This window comes from Oncorhynchus keta, chromosome 10, assembly GCF_023373465.1.
Source record: "Oncorhynchus keta strain PuntledgeMale-10-30-2019 chromosome 10, Oket_V2, whole genome shotgun sequence".
In the NCBI taxonomy this organism is placed as follows: domain Eukaryota; kingdom Metazoa; phylum Chordata; class Actinopteri; order Salmoniformes; family Salmonidae; genus Oncorhynchus; species Oncorhynchus keta.
Window position 1 is genome coordinate 2,288,204 of NC_068430.1, and position 21,162 is coordinate 2,309,365.

Genomic DNA, 21,162 nt, shown 5'->3' on the forward strand with positions numbered 1-21,162 from the left:
TTCTAAATGAGTCCTTATAGAGCAGGTGTGTTCTCTATTCTATATGAGTCCTTATAGAGCAGGTGTGTTCTCTATTCTATATGAGTCCTGATAGAGCAGGTGTGTTCTCTATTCTATGTGAGTCCTGATAGAGCAGGTGTGTTCTCTATTCTATATGAGTCCTTATAGAGCAGGTGTGTTCTCTATTCTATATGAGTCCTTATAGAGCAGGTGTGTTCTCTATTCTATATGAGTCCTTATAGAGCAGGTGTGTTCTCTATTCTATATGAGTCCTTATAGAGCAGGTGTGTTCTCTATTCTATATGAGTCCTTATAGAGCAGGTGTGTTCTCTATTCTATATGAGTCCTTATAGAGCAGGTGTGTTCTCTATTCTATATGAGTCCTTATGGAGTAGGTGTGTTCTCTATTCTATATGAGTCCTTATAGAGCAGGTGTGTTTCTTGGAGCGTTGCTATATCAATATGATTTCTTGCTCGGACATCAAGACAGCTGGAACGCTTGATAGGAATATTAAGGCCTTTTTAAATGAGAGAATTTACCATTGTTTTCATAAAATGCCATTTAAAAAAAATAATGTTGTGTTAATAAGCCCATGTAAGGTCAAATAAAAAGCAGGCCTACCCTACGCAGTGAATCTGCTCCCCACTCAGAAGAAACTCTGTAAACCACCCCCCCCGCCCCCTTTCCCAGAACCCCTCTTCTCTGGCCCCCAGTCCTCCCTACCCGGTTCCCCACGCACTTTACGAACAGGGTTGTAGCATAACGATGAGTGACAGCCTTACGTGTGAAATCTCTAAAGGTGCATATTTTGGTCTTAAGGTAATTTAAAACAAACCTTTACAATTAAGACTTAACGAGCAAAACAAGTATTCAGACCTTTTAAATTGGCTGACTTGATGGGTAATTTAATAAAAAAGAATGAAAATGAAAACAATAATGTATGACAGATATGCAAAGCCTAACGCTTAAACAGTCAAAAATATTTTATTGATTTTTATTAAGTAAACTATATCAGGCCTACACACAATTATTTGTTTGCTGTGCTCCACACATTGCATACACTACATGAAAAAAATTATATTATATTACACCTGCTCGTCGAACATCTCTTTGCAAAATCATGGGTATTAATATGGAGTTGGTCCCCCCTTTGCTGCTATAACAGCCATCACTGTCCAAGAAAGGTTTTCCACTAGATCTTGGAACATTGCTGCGGGACTTGTTACCACTCAGTGACAAGAGTATTAGTAAGGTTGGGTACTGATGTTGGGAGATTAGGCCTGGCTCCCAGTCAGCGTTCCAATTCATCTCAAAAGGTGTTTGATGGGGTTGAGGTCAGGGCTCTGTACTGGCTAGTCAAGTTCTTCCAAACCCATTTCATGAAAAATGTAACCTTTTATTTAACTAGGCAAGTCAGTTAAGAACAAAATCGTATTTACAATGACGGCCTACCAAAGGCCTCCTGCGGGGACAGGGCCTGGGATTAAAAATAAAAATAAATTAAATATAAATATAGGACAAAACACACATCACGAGAAGAGAGAAAACACAACACTACATAAAGAGAGACCTAACAATCCCATTCTGTCCGGTCCCTAGCTTGATTCGAGAACTTCAGTCCCATTCATGCCAGAATCCCGCAAGACCCACAGGAGTCCTGTTCCCGTGTCAGCCTCTATTGTGTTGGTGATTACTGATTGGCTGTTCCTCTGTCTGCAGGGCTCCAGTCGTCCAATAAGAGTTCGAGTTTCCCAGTGAGGATGGATAGTTCAGTCCCCATAGTGAACCAGAACCAATCAACACAGCCACTGCAGCTGCTCACACAGGTACGTGTGTGTGTGTGTGTGTGTGTGTGTGTGTGTGTGTGCGCGCGCGCGCGTGTGTGTGTGTGTGTGTGTGTGTGTGTGTGTGTGTGTTCTCTTTCCTGCCTGGTCTGGCTTCCAGCTGGGTCTCAAACTCCAGCCTCAGTGGCTCAGAACAGAATACCCTTTGAGAGTTAAGGGCTTTCCAGACAGGAAGCAGCATTTTGTCTGAGCTGATTTTTTCGGCGGCGTACATGAGCCCCGCCGATCGCTCCGCTTGAATAGAATTCCACCCGCTGCCGCCGCTTCAAGCCTGACCCTTTAGGCTCATCATAATATATGAAATATAATATAATATATATGCCATTTAGCAGACGCTTTTATCCAAAGTGACTTACAGTCATGTGTGCATACATTCTACGTATGGGTGGTCCCGGGAATCGAACCCACTACCCTGGCGTTACAAGCGCCATGCTCTACCAACTGAGCTACAGAAGGACCATCATGCTGCAGGTTCTCCTCTCCTAGACCTCTGTCAGACCTCAGATAGGTTCTCCTCTCCTAGACCTCTGACAGTTTCTCCTCTCCTAGACCTCCCCAGACCTCTGACAGGTTCTCCTCTCCTAGACCTCTGTCAGACCTCTTACAGTTTCTCCCAGACCTCAGACAGTTTCTCCTCTCCCAGACCTCTGTCAGACTTCTCTGACAGTTTCTCCTCTCCCAGTCCTCTGACAGACCTCTTACAGTTTCTCCCAGACCTCAGCCAGTTTCTCCTCTCCCAGTCCTCTGACAGACCTCTTACAGTTTCTCCCAGACCTCAGACAGTTTCTCCTCTCCCAGACCTCTGTCAGACTTCTCTGACAGTTTCTTATGCTCCTCTCCCAGTCCTCTGACAGACCTCTTACAGTTTCTCCCAGACCTCAGCCAGTTTCTCCTCTCCCAGTCCTCTGACAGACCTCTTACAGTTTCTCCCAGACCTCAGCCAGTTTCTCCTCTCCCAGTCCTCTGACAGACCTCTTACAGTTTCTCCCAGACCTCAGACAGTTTCTCTTCAGTGATTTACACTGAACTAAAAAATATAAACCAACACGCAACAATTTCAACGATTTTACTGAGTTACAATTCATATAAGGAAATCGGTCAATTTAAATAAATACATTTGGCCCTAATCTATGGATTTCACATGACTGGGCAGGGGTGCAGCCATTGGTGGGTCGAGAGGTCATCGGCTCACCCAATCAGAATCAGTATTCCCCACAATAAGGGCTTTATTACAGACAGAAATACTCCTCAGTTTCATCAGCTGGTCTCAAACGATCCCGCAGGTGAAGATGCCAGATGTGGAGGTCCTTGGCTGGCGTGGTTACACGTGGTCTGCGGTTGTGAGGCCGGTTGGACGTACTGACAAATTCTTTAAATGATGTTGGAGGCGGCTTATGGTAGAGAAATTAACATCAAATTCTCTGGCAACAGCTGGACATTCTTGCAGTCAGCATGCCATTTGCAACACTCTCTTAATACTTGAGACATCTGTGGCATTATGTGACAAAACTGCACATTTTAGAGTGGCCATTTATTGTCCCCAGCACAAGGTGCACCTGTGTAATGATCATGCTGTTTAATCAGCTTCTTGATATGCCACACCTGTCAGGGGGAAACACTCCCTAACAGGGATGTAAACAAATTTGTGCACAACATTTGAGAGAAATAAGCTTTTTTGTGAGTGTTGAACATTTCTGTGATGTTTTCTTTCAGCACTTTTACATGTTGTGTTTACATTTTTTGTTCAGTGTAGAAGCTGGTTAGGCCCATCAACTAGTAACGTGTAATAACTAGTAATAGCTGGAAAAGTTAGGTTTTCAGTGGCTCCACAAATGTTTTTTGCTTCCTGACTGAATGTCCTTGCTCTTGAAAATCAGGAATAGTAAAGGTGTGTAACTATTTATTTTTATTTTTTATTTACTGTAATTTCTGGACTATTACCGGAATATAAACCGCACCCACTGAATTATTAAAAAAGAAAACTTAAAAAAATATGTATTTTGTACTTAAATAAGCCGCACATGTCTATAAGCCGCAGGTGCCTACCGGTACATTGAAACAAATGAACTTTACACAGCCTTTAAACGAAACACGGCTTGTAACAAAAATAAATAGGCTTTAACGAAACACGGCTTGTAACAAAAATGTAAAAATATAGCAGTAAACAGTAGCCTACCAAGAAAGTCATTGGTCACTATCTTCCTCCTCCTGTGCACTGAAACCACTGAAGTCATCTCCTTCGGTGTCGGAGTTGAAAGAGAGATACCAGGAGACCCCCACTGTGGTAAATGTTGCTGAGAGAGATACCAGGACCCCCCCCACTGTGGTAAATGTTGCTGAGAGAGATACCAGGACCCCCACCCAACTGTGATAAAGGTTGCTGAGAGAGATACCAGGACCCCCCCACTGTGGTAAATGTTGCTGAGAGAGATACCAGGACCCCCCCCACACACTGTGATAAAGGTTGCTGAGAGAGATACCAGGACCCCCCGACTGTGGTAAAGGTTGCTGAGAGAGATACCAGGACCCCCCGACTGTGATAAAGGTTGCTGAGAGAGATACCAGGACCCCCCCACTGTGGTAAAGGTTGCTGAGAGAGATACCAGGACCCCACCCCCACATCCAAGCCTCCCACTGAACAAGGAGCGCCACCTTAAATGCACGATTTACACTGATTTCGAGTGGCTGCAAATACTTTGGGCCATCTGCTTTTCTTCCCTCTGAAAGCTTTTGTTGTCTTTTTGCACTGAGTCAGTTCCTCACGCTGCTGTTTCCAACGTCTTATCATCGACTCATTTCCTTTTCCAACAGCCAGATCGATCGCCTTCAACTTGAAAGCTGCATCATATACATTTCTCCGTGTCTTTGCCATGATGAGGGTGACAAAACCGTAATTAGAATGATGGGAAGTTTGAGCTCGATTTAACTTCACATTATGTGACGGTGCTCTGTTTTTTCGGCGGCGTGAATCTTGTGAAAGCGGGAAAAATCCATAAATTAGCCGCGTCGTTGTATAAACCGCGAGGTTCAAAGCGAATAAAGGGAATAAAGTAGCGGCTTATAGTCCGGGAATTTTACGGTAACTGTTATTTTAACCAGGAAAGTTGCCTGAGAACACATCTTCATTTACAGCGACTACCTGGGGAATAGTTACAGGGGAGAGGAGGAATGATTAGACAACGACCTGGGGAATAGTTACAGGGGAGAGGAGGAATGATTAGACAACGACCTGGGGAATAGTTACAGGGGAGAGGAGGAATGATTAGACAACGACCTGGGGAATAGTTACAGGGGAGAGGAGGAATGATTAGACAACGACCTGGGGAATAGTTACAGGGGAGAGGAGGAATGATTAGACAACGACCTGGGGAATAGTTACAGGGGAGAGGAGGAATGATTAGACAACGACCTGGGGAATAGTTACAGGGGAGAGGAGGAATGATTAGACAACGACCTGGGGAATAGTTACAGGGGAGAGGAGGAATGATTAGACAACGACCGGGGGAATAGTTACAGGGGAGAGGAGGAATGATTAGACAACGACCTGGGGAATAGTTACAGGGGAGAGAATGATTAGACAACGACCTGGGGAATAGTTACAGGGGAGAGAATGATTAGACAACGACCTGGGGAATAGTTACAGGGGAGAGGAGGAATGATTAGACAACGACCTGGGGAATAGTTACAGGGGAGAGGAGGAATGATTAGACAACGACCTGGGGAATAGTTACAGGGGAGAGGAGGAATGATTAGACAACGACCTGGGGAATAGTTACAGGGGAGAGGAGGAATGATTAGACAACGACCTGGGGAATAGTTACAGGGGAGAGGAGGAATGATTAGACAACGACCGGGGGAATAGTTACAGGGGAGAGGGGTTGATGAATGAGCCAATGGTGAACTGGAGATGATTAGGTGGCCATGTTGGTATGAAGGCCAGATTGGGAATGTTTGTCCAGGGGTGTGTCTGGCGTATCCCGACTCACCAACGCCGTGCTGACTCCGCCCATCTGCAGCGCGGTTCTCTCTCAGCCAAATCATCATCTCGGACACGCCCAGCCCGGCGGTCAGCGTCATCACCATCCACTCGGACGAGGAGGACGAGAGGAAGTTCCACCCCGCCAGGTGTGTCTGGTCTCCCATCCAATCACAGCTGGGCCTCTGCTTTATGTGCATCGATATATAGACGGTCTGTAGATGTGAACTAATCGGTTGATATGTTGACATCTTGACTGTTACTTGACTTCAAACCTTTTACTCTGTGAGGAGCATAGGTCATCCACAAATGTACAAGGCTTTTAACCCTGTAGAGTCAAAGTATATTCATACCAAGGATAATTCAGCAATTTGCTTTGGAATTTTAGGATCCCTTAAGGAATATAGAAATGTATTTTATGAAACATTTTAATTTGGCCTTACCGCTATTAGCCAATAGAAACACATTGAATAACAGATAGTCCTTACTGCTATTAGCCAATAGAAACACATTGAATAACAGATAGTCCTTACTACTATGAGCCAATAGAAACACATTGAATAACAGATAGTCCTTACTGCTATTAGCCAATAGAAACACATTGAATAACAGATAGTCCTTACTACTATTAGCCAATAGAAACACATTGAATAACAGATAGTCCTTACTGCTATTAGAAACACATTGAATAACAGATAGTCCTTACTACTATTAGAAACACATTGAATAACAGATAGTCCTTACTACTATTAGCCCATAGAAACACATTGAATAACAGAGAGTCCTTACTGCTATTAGCCCATAGAAACATATTGAATAACAGATAGTCCTTACTACTATTAGCCCATAGAAACACATTGAATAACAGATAGTCCTTACTACTATTAGCCCATAGAAACACATTGAATAACAGATAGTCCTTACTGCTATTAGCCCATAGAAACACATTGAATAACAGATAGTCCTTACTGCTATTAGCCCATAGAAACACATTGAATAACAGATAGTCCTTACTGCTATTAGCCCATAGAAACACATTGAATAACAGATAGTCCTTACTACTATTAGCCCATAGAAACACATTGAATAACAGATAGTCCTTACTGCTATTAGCCCATAGAAACACATTGAATAACAGATAGTCCTTACTGCTATTAGCTAATAGAAACACATTGAATAACAGATAGTCCTTACTGCTATTAGAAACACATTGAATAACAGATAGTCCTTACTGCTATAAGCCCATAGAAACACATTGAATAACAGACAGTCCTTACTGCTATTAGCCCATAGAAACACATTGAATAACAGATAGTCCTTACTACTATTAGCCAATAGAAACACATTGAATAACAGATAGTCCTTACTGCTATTAGCCCATAGAAACACATTGAATAACAGATAGTCCTTACTGCTATTAGCCCATAGAAACACATTGAATAACAGATAGTCCTTACTGCTATTAGCCCATAGAAACACATTGAATAACAGATAGTCCTTACTGCTATTAGCCCATAGAAACACATTGAATAACAGATAGTCCTTACTGCTATTAGCCCATAGAAACACATTGAATAACAGATAGTCCTTACTGCTATTAGCTAATAGAAACACATTGAATAACAGATAGTCCTTACTGCTATTAGAAACACATTGAATAACAGATAGTCCTTACTGCTATAAGCCCATAGAAACACATTGAATAACAGACAGTCCTTACTGCTATTAGCCCATAGAAACACATTGAATAACAGATAGTCCTTACTACTATTAGCCAATAGAAACACATTGAATAACAGATAGTCCTTACTGCTATTAGCCCATAGAAACACATTGAATAACAGACAGTCCTTACTGCTATAAGCCCATAGAAACACATTGAATAACAGATAGTCCTTACTGCTATTAGAAACACATTGAATAACAGATAGTCCTTACTGCTATAAGCCCATAGAAACACATTGAATAACAGACAGTCCTTACTGCTATAAGCCCATAGAAACACATTGAATAACAGATAGTCCTTACTGCTATTAGCCAATAGAAACACATTGAATAACAGATTCACGACATGTAACAAAATATCTAAATAAAATTTGTTCTTAAGTGTCTGTTCTATATCTGAGAAATATGAGAGAGATCAGGAAACATACTTTGTGTTTCTGTATTTAAATCTCTAAACGTATGAAACCCTGTAGAAACTGCTGATGTGAATACGGACTCAGAAATGATGATCCTATCCACCACCAATATACATACATCTACCATCTGTCTTGTTTTCTTGTTGGTATATAACGTGTCTGTCGACTGTTTGTGTCTGTCGACTGTTTGTGTCTGTCGACTGTTTGTGTCTGTCGACTGTTTGTGTCTGTCGACTGTTTGTGTCTGCCGACTGTTTGTTTCTGTCGACTGTTTGTGTCTGCCGACTGTTTGTGTCTGTCGACTGTTTGTGTCTGTCGACTGTTTGTGTCTGTCGACTGTTTGTGTCTGTCGACTGTTTGTGTCTGCCGACTGTTTGTGTCTGTCGACTGTTTGTGTCTGCCGACTGTTTGTGTCTGTCGACTGTTTGTGTCTGTCGACTGTTTGTGTCTGTCGACTGTTTGTGTCTGTCGACTGTTTGTCTGTCGACTGTTTGTGTCTGTTGACTGTTTGTGTCTGTCGACTGTTTGTGTCTGTCGACTGTTTGTGTCTGTCGACTGTTTGTCGACTGTTTGCCGACTGTTTGTGTCTGTCGACTGTTTGTCGACTGTTTGCCGACTGTTTGTGTCTGTCGACTGTTTGTGTCTGTCGACTGTTTGTGTCTGTCGACTGTTTGTGTCTGTTGACTGTTTGTGTCTGTCGACTGTTTGTGTCTGCCGACTGTTTGTGTCTGTCGACTGTTTGTGTCTGCCGACTGTTTGTGTCTGCCGACTGTTTGTGTCTGCCGACTGTTTGTGTCTGTTGACTGTTTGTGTCTGCCGACTGTTTGCCGACTGTTTGTGTCTGTCGACTGTTTGTGTCTGTCGACTGTTTGTGTCTGTCGACTGTTTGTGTCTGCCGACTGTTTGTGTCTGCCGACTGTTTGTGTCTGCCGACTGTTTGTGTCTGTTGACTGTTTGTGTCTGCCGACTGTTTGCCGACTGTTTGTGTCTGTCGACTGTTTGTGTCTGTTGACTGTTTGTGTCTGTCGACTGTTTGTGTCTGCCGACTGTTTGTGTCTGCCGACTGTTTGTGTCTGTTGACTGTTTGTGTCTGCCGACTGTTTGTGTCTGTGGACTGTTTGTGTCTGTCGACTGTTTGTGTCTGTCGACTGTTTGCCGACTGTTTGTGTCTGTCGACTGTTTGTGTCTGTCGACTGTTTGTGTCTGTCGACTGTTTGCCGACTGTTTGTGTCTGTCGACTGTTTGCCGACTGTTTGTGTCTGTCGACTGTTTGTGTTTGCCGACTGTTTGTGTCTGTCGACTGTTTGTGTCTGCCGACTGTTTGTGTCTGTCGACTGTTTGTGTCTGTCGACTGTTTGTGTTTGCCGACTGTTTGTGTTTGCCGACTGTTTGTGTCTGTCGACTGTTTGTGTCTGTCGACTCTTTGTGTCTGCCGACTGTTTGTGTCTGTCGACTGTTTGTGTCTGTCGACTGTTTGTGTCTGTCGACTGTTTGCCGACTGTTTGTGTCTGTCGACTGTTTGTGTTTGCCGACTGTTTGTGTTTGCCGACTGTTTGTGTCTGCCGACTGTTTGTGTCTGCCGACTGTTTGTGTCTGTCGACTGTTTGTGTCTGTCGACTGTTTGCCGACTGTTTGTGTCTGTCGACTGTTTGTGTCTGTCGACTGTTTGTGTCTGTCGACTGTTTGTGTCTGTCGACTGTTTGCCGACTGTTTGTGCCTGCCGACTGTTTGTGTCTGTCGACTGTTTGTGTTTGCCGACTGTTTGTGTTTGCTGACTGTTTGTGTTTGCCGACTGTTTGTGTCTGTCGACTGTTTGTGTCTGTCGACTGTTTGTGTCTGCCGACTGTTTGTGTCTGCCGCCTGTTTGTGTTTGCCGACTGTTTGTGTCTGTCGACTGTTTGCTGACTGTTTGTGTCTGTCGACTGTTTGTGTCTGTCGACTGTTTGTGTCTGTGGACTGTTTGTGTCTGTCGACTGTTTGTGTCTGTCGACTGTTTGCCGACTGTTTGTGTCTGTCGACTGTTTGTGTCTGTCGACTGTTTGTGTTTGCCGACTGTTTGTGTCTGTCGACTGTTTGTGTCTGTCGACTGTTTGTGTCTGTCGACTGTTTGTGTCTGTGGACTGTTTGTGTCTGTGGACTGTTTGTGTCTGTCGACTGTTTGTGTCTGTCGACTGTTTGTCTGTCGACTGTTTGTGTCTGTCGACTGTTTGTGTCTGTCGACTGTTTGTGTCTGTCGACTGTTTGTGTCTGCCGACTGTTTGTGTCTGTCGACTGTTTGTGTCTGTCGACTGTTTGTGTCTGTGGACTGTTTGTGCCTGTCGACTGTTTGTGTCTGTCGACTGTTTGTGTCTGTGGACTGTTTGTGTCTGTCGACTGTTTGTGTCTGTGGACTGTTTGTGTCTGTCGACTGTTTGTGTCTGTCGACTGTTTGTGTCTGTCGACTGTTTGTGTCTGTGGACTGTTTGTGTCTGTCGACTGTTTGCCTGTCGACTGTTTGTGTCTGTTGACTGTTTGTGTCTGTCGACTGTTTGTGTCTGTCGACTGTTTGTGTCTGTCGACTGTTTGTCGACTGTTTGCCGACTGTTTGTGTCTGTCGACTGTTTGTCGACTGTTTGCCGACTGTTTGTGTCTGTCGACTGTCTGTCGACTGTTTGAGTCTGTCGACTGTTTGTGTCTGTCGACTGTTTGTGTCTGTTGACTGTTTGTGTCTGTCGACTGTTTGTGTCTGCCGACTGTTTGTGTCTGTCGACTGTTTGTGTCTGCCGACTGTTTGTGTCTGCCGACTGTTTGTGTCTGCCGACTGTTTGTGTCTGTTGACTGTTTGTGTCTGCCGACTGTTTGCCGACTGTTTGTGTCTGTCGACTGTTTGTGTCTGTCGACTGTTTGTGTCTGTCGACTGTTTGTGTCTGCCGACTGTTTGTGTCTGCCGACTGTTTGTGTCTGCCGACTGTTTGTGTCTGTTGACTGTTTGTGTCTGCCGACTGTTTGCCGACTGTTTGTGTCTGTCGACTGTTTGTGTCTGTTGACTGTTTGTGTCTGTCGACTGTTTGTGTCTGCCGACTGTTTGTGTCTGCCGACTGTTTGTGTCTGTTGACTGTTTGTGTCTGCCGACTGTTTGTGTCTGTGGACTGTTTGTGTCTGTCGACTGTTTGTGTCTGTCGACTGTTTGCCGACTGTTTGTGTCTGTCGACTGTTTGTGTCTGTCGACTGTTTGTGTCTGTCGACTGTTTGCCGACTGTTTGTGTCTGTCGACTGTTTGCCGACTGTTTGTGTCTGTCGACTGTTTGTGTTTGCCGACTGTTTGTGTTTGCCGACTGTTTGTGTCTGTCGACTGTTTGTGTCTGCCGACTGTTTGTGTCTGTCGACTGTTTGTGTCTGTCGACTGTTTGTGTTTGCCGACTGTTTGTGTTTGCCGACTGTTTGTGTCTGTCGACTGTTTGTGTCTGTCGACTCTTTGTGTCTGCCGACTGTTTGTGTCTGTCGACTGTTTGTGTCTGTCGACTGTTTGTGTCTGTCGACTGTTTGCCGACTGTTTGTGTCTGTCGACTGTTTGTGTTTGCCGACTGTTTGTGTTTGCCGACTGTTTGTGTCTGCCGACTGTTTGTGTCTGCCGACTGTTTGTGTCTGTCGACTGTTTGTGTCTGTCGACTGTTTGCCGACTGTTTGTGTCTGTCGACTGTTTGTGTCTGTCGACTGTTTGTGTCTGTCGACTGTTTGTGTCTGTCGACTGTTTGCCGACTGTTTGTGCCTGCCGACTGTTTGTGTCTGTCGACTGTTTGTGTTTGCCGACTGTTTGTGTTTGCTGACTGTTTGTGTTTGTCGACTGTTTGTGTCTGTCGACTGTTTGTGTCTGTCGACTGTTTGTGTCTGCCGACTGTTTGTGTCTGCCGCCTGTTTGTGTTTGCCGACTGTTTGTGTCTGTCGACTGTTTGCTGACTGTTTGTGTCTGTCGACTGTTTGTGTCTGTCGACTGTTTGTGTCTGTGGACTGTTTGTGTCTGTCGACTGTTTGTGGCTGTCGACTGTTTGCCGACTGTTTGTGTCTGTCGACTGTTTGTGTTTGCCGACTGTTTGTGTCTGTGGACTGTTTGTGTCTGTGGACTGTTTGTGTCTGTGGACTGTTTGTGTCTGTGGACTGTTTGTGTCTGTCGACTGTTTGTCTGTCGACTGTTTGTGCCTGTCGACTGTTTGTGTTTGCCGACTGTTTGTGTCTGTCGACTGTTTGTGTTTGCCGACTGTTTGTGTCTGCCGACTGTTTGTGTTTGCCGACTGTTTGTGTCTGTGGACTGTTTGTGTCTGCCGACTGTTTGTGTCTGCCGACTGTTTGTGTCTGCCGACTGTTTGTGTCTGCCGACTGTTTGTGTCTGCCGACTGTTTGTGTCTGCCGACTGTTTGTGTTTGCCGACTGTTTGTGTTTGCCGACTGTTTGTGTCTGTGGACTGTTTGTGTCTGCCGACTGTTTGTGTCTGCCGACTGTTTGTGTCTGTGGACTGTTTGTGTCTGTCGACTGTTTGTGTCTGTGGACTGTTTGTGCCTGTCGACTGTTTGTGTCTGTCGACTGTTTGTGTCTGTGGACTGTTTGTGTCTGTCGACTGTTTGTGTCTGTGGACTGTTTGTGTCTGTCGACTGTTTGTGTCTGTCGACTGTTTGTGTCTGTCGACTGTTTGTGTCTGTGGACTGTTTGTGTCTGTGGACTGTTTGTGTCTGCCGACTGTTTGTGTCTGTGGACTGTTTGTGTCTGTCGACTGTTTGTGTCTGTCGACTGTTTGTCGACTGTTTGCCGACTGTTTGTGTCTGTGGACTGTTTGTGCCTGTCGACTGTTTGTGTCTGTCGACTGTTTGTGTCTGTGGACTGTTTGTGTCTGTCGACTGTTTGTGTCTGTGGACTGTTTGTGTCTGTCGACTGTTTGTGTCTGTCGACTGTTTGTGTCTGTCGACTGTTTGTGTCTGTGGACTGTTTGTGTCTGTCGACTGTTTGCCGACTGTTTGTGTCTGTCGACTGTTTGTGTCTGTCGACTGTTTGTGTCTGTGGACTGTTTGTGTCTGTCGACTGTTTGTGTCTGTCGACTGTTTGTGTCTGTCGACTGTTTGTGTCTGTGGACTGTTTGTGTCTGTCGACTGTTTGTGTCTGTGGACTGTTTGTGTCTGTCGACTGTTTGTGTCTGTTGACTGTTTGCCGACTGTTTGTGTCTGTCGACTGTTTGTGTCTGTTGACTGTTTGCCGACTGTTTGTGTCTGTCGACTGTTTGTGTCTGCCGACTGTTTGTGTCTGTCGACTGTTTGTGTCTGTTGACTGTTTGCCGACTGTTTGTGTCTGTCGACTGTTTGTGTCTGTTGACTGTTTGTGTCTGTTTGTGTCTGTCGACTGTTTGTGTCTGTTGACTGTTTGCCGACTGTTTGTGTCTGTCGACTGTTTGTGTCTGCCGACTGTTTGTGTCTGTCGACTGTTTGTGTCTGTTGACTGTTTGCCGACTGTTTGTGTCTGTCGACTGTTTGTCGACTGTTTGTCGACTGTTTGTGTCTGTTGACTGTTTGTCGACTGTTTGTCGACTGTTTGTGTCTGTTGACTGTTTGTCGACTGTTTGTCGACTGTTTGTCGACTGTTTGTCGACTGTTTGTGTCTGTCGACTGTTTGTGTCTGTCGACTGTTTGTGTCTGTCGACTGTTTGAGTCTGTCGACTGTTTGTGTCTGTGGACTGTTTGTGTCTGTCGACTGTTTGTGTCTGTGGACTGTTTGTGTCTGTCGACTGTTTGTGTCTGTCGACTGTTTGTGTCTGTCGACTGTTTGTGTCTGTCGACTGTTTGTGTCTGTCGACTGTTTGTGTTTGTCGACTGTTTGTGTCTGTTGACTGTTTGTGTCTGTTTGTGTCTGCTGACTGTCTCTGTCTAATGTATGTATGTATGTGTGTGATTGTGAACCAGCTGTGGTCCGGCTCAGAGGACTAACGTGATCAGTTGTTTGACGGTTCACGACTTCGACTCCTCTACGGCCAGCGAGGGACGTCTAGAGGCAAGTCACTGGCCGTGGTCGCACCGTCTGTAAAGACCCGGCCAACTGAGACAGGTGACAGGGCTCTCTCACTCACTGTACATTGTTAAGATGGTACTGACCCTGTGTGTGTGTGTGTGTGTGTGTGTGTGTGTGTGTGTGTGTGTGTGTGTGTGTGTGTGTGTGTGTGTGTGTGTGTGTGTGTGTGTGTGTGTGTGTGTGTGTATGTATGTATGTATGTATCAATGTATGTATGTATGTATGTATGTATGTATGTATACATATATATAATATTAGTATGCTTACTAACTTTCTCGTTTTATTTTAATTTCTCATGTTTTTGTTAATATTACCATTGTTATTGATTACTGCATAGTTTAAAACTAGAATCACGGAATCCAGACATTATTAAAACAGAGAACATCAATATTAATAAAAATGAACTCATTAGAAAGTGAATCATCATACTTTTTTTTCAAAAAGACACAGGACTGTCTCCATCTGTCTCTCTGTCTCAGTCTCTGTGTGTCTCTGTCTGTCTGTCTCAGTCTCTGTGTGTCTCTGTCTCTCTGTCTCAGTCTCTGTGTGTCTCTGTCTCTCTGTCTCAGTCTCTGTGTGTCTCCATCTGTCTCTCTGTCTCAGTCTCTGTGTGTCTCCATCTGTCTCTCTGTCTCAGTCTCTGTGTGTCTCCATCTGTCTCTCTGTCTCAGTCTCTGTGTGTCTCCATCTGTCTCTCTGTCTCAGTCTCTGTGTGTCTCCATCTGTCTCTCTGTCTCAGTCTCTGTGTGTCTCCATCTGTCTCTCTGTCTCAGTCTCTGTGTGTCTCCATCTGTCTCTCTGTCTCAGTCTCTGTGTGTCTCCATCTGTCTCTCTGTCTCAGTCTCTGTGTGTCTCCATCTGTCTCTCTGTCTCAGTCTCTGTGTGTCTCCATCTGTCTCTCTGTCTCAGTCTCTGTGTGTCTCCATCTGTCTCTCTGTCTCAGTCTCTGTGTGTCTCCATCTGTCTCTCTGTCTCAGTCTCTGTGTGTCTCCATCTGTCTCTCTGTCTCAGTCTCTGTGTGTCTCTGTCTGTCTGTCTCAGTCTCTGTGTGTCTCTGTCTCTCTGTCTCAGTCTCTGTGTGTCTCTGTCTCTCTGTCTCAGTCTCTGTGTGTCTCTGTCTGTCTGTAGGAGCGATCCATTTTCGTAAACGGGGTGGTGTACCTAATAAACTGTCCTGTGAGAGTATGTCTACACTTTGTAGCAGTTAGCGGTGTAGCAGTTAGCGGTGATGCTAATGACCACCTTCTGCTAGAGATGGAAAAGCAAAGTAGGTTATGCTTACCTGGTAGAATGATATCATCATTATTTCCATCATTCCAGTGGGTATTTGTTTAGCAAACTCTGCAAACACATGAGCGCTACAGAAATACTACTAACCAAGGTCTCTGACTGGTGCACAGTGGAATTATAGGGTAACTACACCCCAAAATCGACACATCTATTATCCCCAGACCTCAAAAGTGTGGATGTGGGATGAGGGATGTTCTGGAGGGTGCAACCTTCAGAGAAGTATAGATAGAAATGTTTAGTACAATATTATTGTCTATTTGTGTCTTGTTGCTTGATGTATGAAATATTGTAATGGACAATAACATTTTCTATTATGTTGTTGTTTGTACAGCCTGTAGTCTCGTCCTCTTCGTCCCAGAACCGTTCCCACGGTAAACTGCGTCACCAGGCAACCTACCCCCCAGACCCACCTCCCACTACACCTTCCAGGAAGTGCCCTCTCTAAGCTCTGCCCCAAGTCTATACACTTTCCCTGCATCCGCTGCTCTAGTCTCTGCCTCCCAGCTCCTGGTGCGTGGCCACCCCTCCACCTATGCCCCACCCACCGTCCCTTGCGGTACCTCGGGATTGGTCCGGAGGGATGCAGGAACCAGGAAGGAGTCTTCTTTGGGGGTGGTGTGGGGGGGGGGGCTTCCCGCAGCTTATCAGCACCAGTTTACTACTGGATCCCTTAGTGTCACGCCACGTGCTGACACCTACAGCGCATACCAGCCCAGCCCTCGACGGCTGGAACCCCTACTTATGATGAGAGATGATACTGAATGTAGAGAGGGGGTGGGCAAGAGGTGGGAGCGATGACGAGTAGGGCTATGGCCCCCTCATACCGACGTATTTGCACACACACTGAAGGGGCATAAGTCCCACGGCTTCACCATGGTGATGGATCTGGGTGAGGTAGGGATGGAGACAGGAAGGAGGAAAAAATTAACATTAGCATTACTGCATTTGGTTCAGCAGTGGTTCCTATCAAACAGCTTCTATCTCAAGGCCATCAGACTGTTAAACAGCCACCACTAACATTGAGTGGCTGCTGCCAACACACTGTCATTGACACTGACCCAACTCCAGCCACTTTAATAATGGGATTGATGGGAAATGTTGTAAATATATCACTAGCCACTTTAAACAATGCTACCTTATATAATGTTACTTACCCTACATTATTAATCTCATATGCATACGTATATACTGTACTCTACATCATCGACTGCATCCTTATGTAATACATGTATCACTAGCCACTTTAACTATGCCACTTTGTTTACTTTGTCTACATACTCATCTCATATGTATATACTGTACTCGATACCATCTACTGTATGCTGCTCTGTACCATCACTCATTCATATATCCTTATGTACATATTCTTTATCCCCTTACACTGTGTATAAGACAGTAGTTTTGGAATTGTTAGTTAGATTACTTGTTGGTTATCACTGCATTGTCGGAACTAGAAGCACAAGCATTTCGCTACACTCGCATTAACATCTGATAACCATGTGTATGTGACAAATAAAATTTCATTTGATTTGAACTGGTTTAAATTTCCCACCTATTTTAGTACATTTAGTTTTTTAAAACACTGGATATTTAGGGGTATTATTATTTAATATTGTACTGTTTTTTTTTTTTTGCTGCTAGAAAAAAAAGGTGTAATTGTTTTATTTGATCCCTGTTTTAATTGGATACAGAATGAGTTATTGTGGCGATAGACCAGATATATTATTATGTGTTGTGAACAAAAGGCTTTTAATTCATGTTTTAAAAGGGTACTAGTCTCGTTCTCTAGTGGTGTCGTCAGTCAGCTGACGCATACAGAATAATGCAGATGGAAACATTGGTTTCTATACCGTACGTATAACGTGTATGGCTCTGGCGTGCCTCTGTATTCCACATGCCAGAAATGTGTATAACAGATATGCTGGTCTGCAATGCATTCTGTAACGTTAGTCTCCTGATTAGGCCCTCGCTGTTGTTTCCTGACATTAGGAGATCCTAGAAAGGCCCTGGCTCGAGAGATGCTAGCAAACCTAAAGAAGACCTAAAGGCGGTCAGGCAGACATCAAAGCACACCCCCACAGAGACTTAACTCCAAAACAGAGCGACACAGACTCAAAACGCCCCAAAACATGTGGATATTGTGGATACAAAGTGCATGGCGAACAAGGAAATTGCCCAGCTAAAGGCAAACAGTGTACTAAAAGGTGGAAAATGGATTCACTTTGCAAAAATGTGCAGAGCTTACCGTGGAAAAACAGTACACACAGTGAGTGAAGATGAAACGTCAATCAAAGAGTCAAACGCTGATGAACTGTTTATTGATTCAGTGACACAGAAAAGTCAAATATCAGAGACAGAGCAAGCCTTTGCTGACATTGAGATAGGAACACGAGGCACAGAGCTAAAGTTCAAACTAGACACTGGTGCACGAGTAAACATTATTCCTCTGAATAAGTACCGCAGCTTGACATCTGAGCATGAGCTACAGCCCACAACGGCGCAGACTGACTGGTTATGGTGGTGAACAGCTCCCAGTAAAAGGCACATGCACTTTCAAATGCAAATACAAGGAAAGTGACATGATGTTGGACTTTTACGTTGTTGACACTAGAGCACCTGCAGTGCTAGGTCTTAAAGCCTGTTTAGACATGGACATTATCGGAATCATTTTCAAAGGAGAGAATATCATTATTCCTTCCAGTTTCAGAGAAGAGATTTAGACAAAAGATCCATGCTGGATACATGGGCATGGAAAAGTGCAGCCAGAGAGGACATTTTGTTTTGGCCCGGAATGTGAAAACAAATAGAGGACGTTGTTGGTAAATGCGCCATATGTCTTGAACGACGCCCCTCAAACACCAAAGAGCCATATGTTACCTCACTGTATCCCAGACCGACCCTGGCAGGTCGTGAACGACACCCCTCAAACACCAAAGAGCCATATGTTACCTCACTGTATCCCAGACCGACCCTGGCAGGTCGTGAACGACACCCCTCAAACACCAAAGAGCCATATGTTACCTCACTGTATCCCAGACTGACCCTGGCAGGTCGTGAACGACACCCCTCAAACACCAAAGAGCCATATGTTACCTCACTGTATCCCAGACCGACCCTGGCAGGTCGTGAACGACACCCCTCAAACACCAAAGAGCCATATGTTACCTCACTGTATCCCAGACCGACCCTGGCAGGTCGTGAACGACGCCCCTCAAACACCAAAGAGCCATATGTTACCTCACTGTATCCCAGACTGACCCTGGCAGGTCGTGAACGACACCCCTCAAACACCAAAGAGCCATATGTTACCTCACTGTATCCCAGACTGACCCTGGCAGGTCGTGAACGACACCCCTCAAACACCAAAGAGCCATATGTTACCTCACTGTATCCCAGACTGACCCTGGCAGGTCGTGAACGACACCCCTCAAACACCAAAGAGCCATATGTTACCTCACTGTATCCCAGACCGACCCTGGCAGGTCGTGAACGACGCCCCTCCAAACACCAAAGAGCCATATGTTACCTCACTGTATCCCAGACCGACCCTGGCAGGTCGTGAACGACGCCCCTCAAACACCAAAGAGCCATATGTTACCTCACTGTATCCCAGACCGACCCTGGCAGGTCGTGAACGACGCCCCTCAAACACCAAAGAGCCATATGTTACCTCACTGTATCCCAGACCGACCCTGGCAGGTCGTGAACGACACCCCTCAAACACCAAAGAGCCATATGTTACCTCACTGTATCCCAGACCGACCCTGGCAGGTCGTGAACGACACCCCTCAAACACCAAAGAGCCATATGTTACCTCACTGTATCCCAGACCGACCCTGGCAGGTCGTGAACGACGCCCCTCAAACACCAAAGAGCCATATGTTACCTCACTGTATCCCAGACCGACCCTGGCAGGTCGTGAACGACGCCCTCAAACACCAAAGAGCCATATGTTACCTCACTGTATCCCAGACCGACCCTGGCAGGTCGTGAACGACGCCCCTCCAAACACCAAAGAGCCATATGTTACCTCACTGTATCCCAGACTGACCCTGGCAGGTCGTGAACGACGCCCCTCAAACACCAAAGAGCCATATGTTACCTCACTGTATCCCAGACTGACCCTGGCAGGTCGTGAACGACGCCCCTCCAAACACCAAAGAGCCATATGTTACCTCACTGTATCCCAGACTGACCCTGGCAGGTCGTGAACGACGCCCTCCAAACACCAAAGAGCCATATGTTACCTCACTGTATCCCAGACTGACCCTGGCAGGTCGTGAACGACGCCCCTCAAACACCAAAGAGCCATATGTTACCTCACTGTATCCCAGACCGACCCTGGCAGGTCGTGAACGACGCCCCTCAAACACCAAAGAGCCATATGTTACCTCACTGTATCCCAGACCGACCCTGGCAGGTCGTGAACGACACCCCTCAAACACCAAAGAGCCAATGTTACCTCACTGTATCCCAGACCGACCCTGGCAGGTCGTGAACGACACCCCTCAAACACCAAAGAGCCAATGTTACCTCACTGTATCCCAGACCGACCCTGGCAGGTCGTGAACGACACCCCTCAAACACCAAAGAGCCATATGTTACCTCACTGTATCCCAGACCGACCCTGGCAGGTCGTGAACGACGCCCCTCAAACACCAAAGAGCCATATGTTACCTCACTGTATCCCAGACCGACCCTGGCAGGTCGTGAACGACACCCCTCAAACACCAAAGAGCCAATGTTACCTCACTGTATCCCAGACCGACCCTGGCAGGTCGTGAACGACACCCCTCAAACACCAAAGAGCCATATGTTACCTCACTGTATCCCAGACCGACCCTGGCAGGTCGTGAACGACACCCCTCAAACACCAAAGAGCCATATGTTACCTCACTGTATCCCAGACCGACCCTGGCAGGTCGTGAACGACACCCCTCAAACACCAAAGAGCCATATGTTACCTCACTGTATCCCAGACCGACCCTGGCAGGTCGTGAACGACGCCCCTCAAACACCAAAGAGCCATATGTTACCTCACTGTATCCCAGACCGACCCTGGCAGGTCGTGAACGACGCCCCTCAAACACCAAAGAGCCATATGTTACCTCACTGTATCCCAGACCGACCCTGGCAGGTCGTGAACGACACCCCTCAAACACCAAAGAGCCAATGTTACCTCACTGTATCCCAGACCGACCCTGGCAGGTCGTGAACGACACCCCTCAAACACCAAAGAGCCATATGTTACCTCACTGTATCCCAGACCGACCCTGGCAGGTCGTGAACGACACCCCTCAAACACCAAAGAGCCATATGTTACCTCACTGTATCCCAGACCGACCCTGGCAGGTCGTGAACGACACCCCTCAAACACCAAAGAGCCAATGTTACCTCACTGTATCCCAGACCGACCCTGGCAGGTCGTGAACGACACCCCTCAAACACCAAAGAGCCAATGTTACCTCACTGTATCCCAGACCGACCCTGGCAGGTCGTGAACGACACCCCTCAAACACCAAAGAGCCAATGTTACCTCACTGTATCCCAGACTGACCCTGGCAGGTCGTGAACGACACCCTCAAACACCAAAGAGCCATATGTTACCTCACTGTATCCCAGACCGACCCTGGCAGGTCGTGAACGACGCCCTCAAACACCAAAGAGCCATATGTTACCTCACTGTATCCCAGACCGACCCTGGCAGGTCGTGAGCGACGCCCCTCCAAACACCAAAGAGCCATATGTTACCTCACTGTATCCCAGACCGACCCTGGCAGGTCGTGATCCCACGACACCCCCTCAAACACCAAAGAGCCATATGTTACCTCACTGTATCCCAGACTGACCCTGGCAGGTCGTGAACGACACCCCTCAAACACC

At 45.9% G+C, this 21,162-nt stretch overlaps 1 pseudogene; it reads left to right on the forward strand.

Moving 5' to 3' along the window:
• Positions 1–16,077, forward strand: part of LOC118389597 (homeodomain-interacting protein kinase 1-like) — a 48,311-nt pseudogene extending 32,234 nt beyond the window's left edge.
• The last annotated feature ends 5,085 nt before the right edge of the window (positions 16,078–21,162 follow it).